This window comes from Fundulus heteroclitus, unplaced genomic scaffold (genome assembly GCF_011125445.2).
Source record: "Fundulus heteroclitus isolate FHET01 unplaced genomic scaffold, MU-UCD_Fhet_4.1 scaffold_60, whole genome shotgun sequence".
NCBI classification, from domain to species: domain Eukaryota; kingdom Metazoa; phylum Chordata; class Actinopteri; order Cyprinodontiformes; family Fundulidae; genus Fundulus; species Fundulus heteroclitus.
Window position 1 is genome coordinate 1,309,486 of NW_023397033.1, and position 6,600 is coordinate 1,316,085.

Below are 6,600 nucleotides of genomic sequence, written 5' to 3' on the forward strand. Positions count from 1 at the left end.
AAAATATTTTTTTGCCTCTCAAAGATAGACATGTAATTTATTTACATATAAATTAATAAAAATTTTACATTTTAATAAAGTTGCAAGTTTTATTGTTCATATTTTCACTCTCCCTCGCACATCTAATCCTGAGCTTTCACACCAACAATAATTTCTTTGTATGTTTTTGCATGTTGTTTATATCCACATTCATAATTTTTTTTTTTTAAAGCCTGGAGAAAGGTTTTAAGTCTCCAGGTCCTTCCAGAGACTTACACTTTGCTTGCAACTGGGGCAGGAGCTTAAAACCCTTGAAAGAGAATTGTATTGCATAACTTGCATGTGCTGACACTGTAACTCCAGGGTACTTCATTTGGCAATGTGATTCAGCCTTAGTTTGTCAAATACAGAGACAACAATTTAATAAGCATTAAAGTATGATTTATGGATTGGGTTTCTGCAATGTTATCAGCATGTAAAAATACATCTTCAGAACCAATATCTGCTCAAAAAGGTGATGTACACCGCATAATCAACTTTCAGTAGTTATGATCAGTTATTGCAAACTGTAAACTGCAGAAAATACGGGCAGAGTTGCTCCCTCTGCCTTTATTCCTTCGTCTCCTATGTCTAGAGGAGGATACGCTCCAGCACGTAATGAGGCGGAGGGATACATCAACTGTGGGATACATCAGCTGATTATACTCAGTGTCAGGTTTCTTTGTAACTCCTGTCTATCGTCACTTATTTTAGAGCCCAAATAAGCGACTTCACTTTAAGAAATAAGCCCAAAAACCTGCAACCCGCGACTCATGAAATTTACAAGCGACTTTAGAAAAAAGAAGCTCAAAGTCACATTAAATAAGCGAATTTGGCAATAGTGAGCGTGGGTCAGTTATGCTGCAGTCTCTAGCATTCTTGGAACTACGGAAAGTAGCGAGGGTAAAAAAAAAAAAAAAAAAAAAAAAAAAAAAAACACATTCCGGAGATCGCTGCGGGGAAAAAAACATTAGGGAACGGTGTGTGTTTTGACGCGCGATTAACGCATGTCAAAAAGAATGTCGTCGTTGTGGTCTAACAAAGTTGACGCATTAAACTGACAGCCCTAACTTCTACATGAAAGCATGTATCTATTAACATATTTAATAATATGCCATGCCACATGTCTGTCTTTGTTAAATAGCAAAAAACAAAGTATTTCAACATGAAATCATGTATTTATATATTAATATATTTTTTTTATGTCTCTCTTTTAAAGAGCATCAATTTATGAAATTTTTTAATTAAACAACTTATTTCAGTATTAAAACAGTTTTATACACCTGACAGTGTCCTGTATCATAACTACATCTCTACCATTTGTAACAAACCAAAACGTGTGAATATGAGTTAAAAGTTCAGGGAGTTGTGATTTATTTTAGTTGGGCAAATAGCTTCCTCAGTACAAAAAAATTTGTACTGGGCTGTACATGAGTCTGGATATTAGTGTTATCTAAGGGCTTTCTGTTTGTTGTCCATGCAGGACAACTTACTGAGAACAGTAGAGCATTGTCTGCTGGCCTTGAACTCTTTGTCACCAAAGATTTTAATTTTTTTCTTTTCTTGTTTGTTGGATGAGCTGTTGCATTGTCATACACACTATTTACCACACATCTTCTCTGTGTTTTCATTAGTATTGCCTCAATGATTGGTTTTCTTTCGATCAACATTTTAGTTATTTCTCTTTCCCTGCTCACTCCCTGTATGTATGCATGTAAGCATGTATATATAGGGGTTGGACAATGAAACTGAAACACCTGGTTTTAGACCACAATCATTTATTAGTATGGTGTAGGGCCTCCTTTTGCGGCCAATACGGCGTCAATTCGTCTTGAGAATGACATAAACAAGTCCTGCACAGTGGTCAGAGGGATTTTAAGCCATTCTTCTTGCAGGATAGTGGCCAGGTCACGACGTGATGCTGGTGGAGGAAAATGTTTCCTGACTCGCTCCTCCAAAACACCCCAAAGTGGCTCAATAATATTTAGATCTGGTGACTGTGCAGGCCATGGGAGATGTTCAACTTCACTTTCATGTTCATCAAACCAATCTTTCACCAGTCTTGCTGTGTGTATTGGTGCATTGTCATCCTGATACACGTCACCTCCTTCAGGATACAATGTTTGAACCATTGGATGCACATGGTCCTCCAGAATGGTTCGGTAGTCCTTGGCTGTGATGCGCCCATCTAGCACAAGTATGGGACCAAGGGAATGCCATGATATGGCAGCCCAAACCATCACTAATCCACCCCCATGCTTCACTTGGGGCATGCAACACTCTGGGTGGTACGCTTCTTTGGGGCTTCTCCACACCGTAACTCTCCCGGATGTGGGGAAAACAATAAAGGTGGACTCATCAGAAAACAATACTTGTTTCAAATTGTCCACAGCCCAAAATTTGCACTCCTTGCACCATTGACTATAGCAGCCCGGCCGTGAATATTGACCCTGTGGAGTTCCCGACGGACAATTTTGGTGGAAACAGTAGAGTTGAGGTGCACATTTAATTCTGCCATGATTTGGGGAGCCGTGGTTTTATGTTTTTTTTGGATACAATCCAGGTTAGCACCCGAACATCCCTTTCAGACAGCTTCCTCTTGCGTCCACAGTTAATCCTATTGGATGTGGTTCGTCCTTCTTGGTGGTATGCTGACATTACCCTGGATACCGTGGCTCTTGATACATCACAGAGACTTGCTGTCTTGGTCACAGATGCGCCAGCAAGACGTGCACCAACAATTTGTCCTCTTTTGAACTCTGGTATGTCACACATAATGTTGTGTGCATTGCAATATTTTGAGCAAAACTGTGCTCTTACCCTGCTAGTTGGACCTTCACACTCTGCTCTTATTGGTTCAATGTGCACTTAATGAAGACTGGCCACCAGGCTGGTCCAATTTAGCCATGAAACTTCCCACACTAAAATGAGAGGTGTTTCAGTTTCATTGTCCAACACACACACACACACACACACACACACCGTGTTTTCCGAACTATAAGGCACACTTAAAATCCTTACTTTTAGTCCGGTGCTTAATTTTAATCCTTAATTTTAGTACGGTTTATGTGGTACAGTGCGGTCAAAAATCTGTTTAAAATGTGTAAGTACGACTTTTGTAAGCAATGAAGCTGCTCAGCTCAATGGATATTTGGAGCATTACTGTACACTGCGCCACTACCTGATCGGACCCATGAGCAGTCTACAAGACTGCTTGACTGTAAGGTCGAAACTAGAAGTGCATGCATGTCAAGGCCCCCACATACTCGGGTGTACTTCACTCCGTGGTGGTACTCGACACATACTTAAAGCAGTCTGCGCATACAGATACGTGCAGAGCTCAATTTTTACGACCCAGTAAGCAGTGTCACACTATAAAGTTCTCGGCCGCAAGAAGTTTTTACATTGAACTGTTTTATATGTGACACCGAGCTTGATACACTGAGATGCTCCAAGCAGGCGACAGCAAGGTCGCGCAACATCACAGTCCCTCCCTGTACTCGCTGACAGGTGTCCATTGGGAGCCTGCTGGAAAAGAAACGGCTCTAGGTGCTCAGCTAGTAAATCACATATTTTACCATCCATTCTACTGCTTCGTCCTACTGGCAGAAAGTGTAGGAATAGTAGGAATTTTCCACAAGAAATGTAGGCAATTGTATGCCTGACTATGAAAGGTAGAACGTCCGCAGAGAGTCAGCGCGAAGTCATCGCAGATTGCAATATGTGCACAGTACACCCTAGTATGTGGTAGCCTTTAGGCAGCCCACGCCCAGAGTGCGTGCTAGCAACAATAAACCAAGTAAATAAATTCAATATAAAAGTTACGTTTATTTTGGCTTTATGTTAGAAAGAGGGCAGTGTAGTCCAACTACTCTGTCCTCCCGACTGAGATGGATAGCTCTCCCTCTCAGGAGAGAGCCGTCTACATGGAGGGGCAAAGTGGGAAGAATATTTAGTGTGCCTTATAATCCGGTGCGCCGGATTATAAGGCGCACCGGATATAACTATTTATTTATTTGTTTATTTTATTTTATTTTATTTAGTATTGTTTTTTCAGTGGTGTGCTGAGCGCAAGGGATGAATAAATAAATACAGACTGCAAAGGGTTCCTTTTAAATAGGGAAGATGAGGGAAAAGGGTCTGGCCTGAAGCTCACAGTATTACAAGACCCTAAAAATGCCCCTTAAGAGTATGCAGGTAAATTACATGTGACTTTTGAGTATGCACACCTGAATTCAAGTGCAAGGCAACACAGCACCCCACTGCAGCACTACTGGTTCTTTGTCGTTGTTATGGCTGCAGTGGGTCTCTACCTTATTTTCCTTGTCGGTTCGAGAGACAGGCCTTCTGCAGGTGGGATGCATTTCCCTGATTAGTGCTCTACTGCTTTAAAGCTGCTACGCTTGCGGCAGAGGAGAGGCTCTCTTCCTGCTCTCCCTCCTCAGATCCCCATTTGGTTTGGTTTGGTTTGTAGCTTGTCTTATTGTTGGGTTTTGTTAGGTTTGTTTTGCATTTGCTTATTTCTGGTTAGTTATGGTTTCTTGTTTCAGGTATTCTCTCTTTGGGCTTTTATTTCTTTAGTATAATTTAATAAAATTCAGTTTTAATTTAACCAGAAAATCCTTGTGTGGTCTCCTTGTTATGTTATCACACCAAACGAGCCTGGTGGACGTAACTTTTGTGGGGGCTCGACTCTGGGCTGAGGGCACCGCCGTGGTTTGCTGCCTGAGTGGTTTTTGACCTGGAAGGATGTGCTGCCAGCGGTATCTTGGTGCTTCAAGTGCCTTGGCTCTTGGAGGAAGGCCTGAAGACTAGGCTAAGGTTAGGCAGGGTTCTGGTCACTCAGTTAGCTGCAGGAAAATGGAGACTTGCCATTTGTTTGTACCACTCGTGCACTTCCTGACAGTGTTTGATTACAGTGTTTGGTATTTTCTGACTAGTTTTGTAAGTTGGTAAGTTGGATTATTTTATTCAACAAATGGATACTGTGGGTTCTTTTTTTGTCTTCCCCAACTGTAAAGCTACTGAGAAACTTACATAGGAGCAGATCCGTATAGTAGCTGAACACTTTAAAACTGATTTTGAAGCTGCAAGACATGTTGTGATAAACCTGTTGTCCGAGATGTCCATCTTAAAAGTGTCTGTCTTGTGTTTGTATTGTGACCTTTGGTGTTGTGGAGAGGTTAGCCTACTTGTGGTTGGATCACATCTTGTGTTGCTGGCTTTCTGAAGCAGTAACTTTTGAGTGTGGTGGTGGACCATGCTGATGTTGATCCTTTTTGTTGGCGTGACTCTCCACATTTTGTTGGTCATTTGTGTGTTTAGGTGACTTGTTGACGTGGTAACTTGTTGTGGTATTAAACCACTTGATGTGTGACCATTTGTGTTGTGGTGTCAACAGTTCTTAGTTGGTTTGGATTATTAGTTGCCACCTGTGGTATTGTGTGGTAATTTTGTGTAATATTCCATTTGACTGTTGTGCTCCCTTTTTGGGTCACATGTTGCCATCATCTAAGTCATTTGTTTTGTCTTAATGGGTGTTTTTTTTGGGGTTTTTTTTTACATCAGGTGAATTGGTTTTTCAACAACGCATCTAGTTTTGTTTCAATAGTTCAGCTCCTTCTAGTGACTCCTTTTGCTGCTCCTTCTTGGATTTCAGATAGTGATGGACCAAACATAACAAGGAAAATGGTTACAGAGGTCCTAGGTAGGATCCTCTGTTTTAAGGGGGGAGGTGTTACGGCTGCAGTCAGACCTGGCCGTATTTTCCTTGTAGGGTTCGAGAGACAGGCCTTTTGCAGGTGGGATGCATTTCCCTGATTGGTGCTCTGTTGCTTTAAAGCTGCTATGCATGCAGCAGAGAAGAGGCTCTCTTCCTGCTCTCCCTCCTCAGATCCCCATTTGGTTTGGTTTGTAGCTTGTCTTATGGTTGGGTTTTGTTAGGTTTGTTTTGCATTTGCTTATTTCTGGTTAGTTATGGGTTTTGCATTAATCCATTTTGGTTTCTTATTTCAGGTATTCCCTCTTCAGGTTTTATTTCTGTAGTATAATTTAACCAATTCAATTTTAATTGTTACCAGAAAATCCTTGTGTGGTCTCCCTTAATGTTGCCCCACCAAACGAGCCTGGTGGACGTAACAGTCGTTAAGGCTGAACGAGCTAACATGAAACAAAACTACTAAATCTCCTGTTGATTTTAATTGGGACATTTTGGAATGGGAGACGGACATTAAACGTAGTGGTACACGTTTTGAAGGCTGACCGTTGATAAAAGCCCCTGGCTCCGAGGGGAGAAGAGTAAGGCAAGAGTGTTAGGCTCATAAACAATTTGGAATTAACAAATAGAGACTTAAAGTGGTGTTTTATACCGCATCTTGTTAGCGGATCTATATTCTGATGTAGCCTTGACTGGTTCTGAATGAGGGCTTAGATGGTCGCTGCTCTCCCCTGTTACCGGAACTGTGTACCGCCTCATTTTAGTAGTATGAAGTACCAGACCATACTGGCTCACTTAAGGCCCGTTTACACTATCTTTTTTTTACCGAGCCGAGACCAGTCCGAGCTCGGTAACCGAGATAACTC

The 6,600-nt window shown here is 41.5% G+C and overlaps 1 protein-coding gene across 2 annotated transcripts in view; it reads left to right on the forward strand.

The window, feature by feature from the left end:
• The window catches only part of nf1a (neurofibromin 1a), a gene marked incomplete at its 3' end in the record, with an annotated part of 324,294 nt that overhangs the window by 277,426 nt on the left and 40,268 nt on the right, over positions 1-6,600 (forward strand).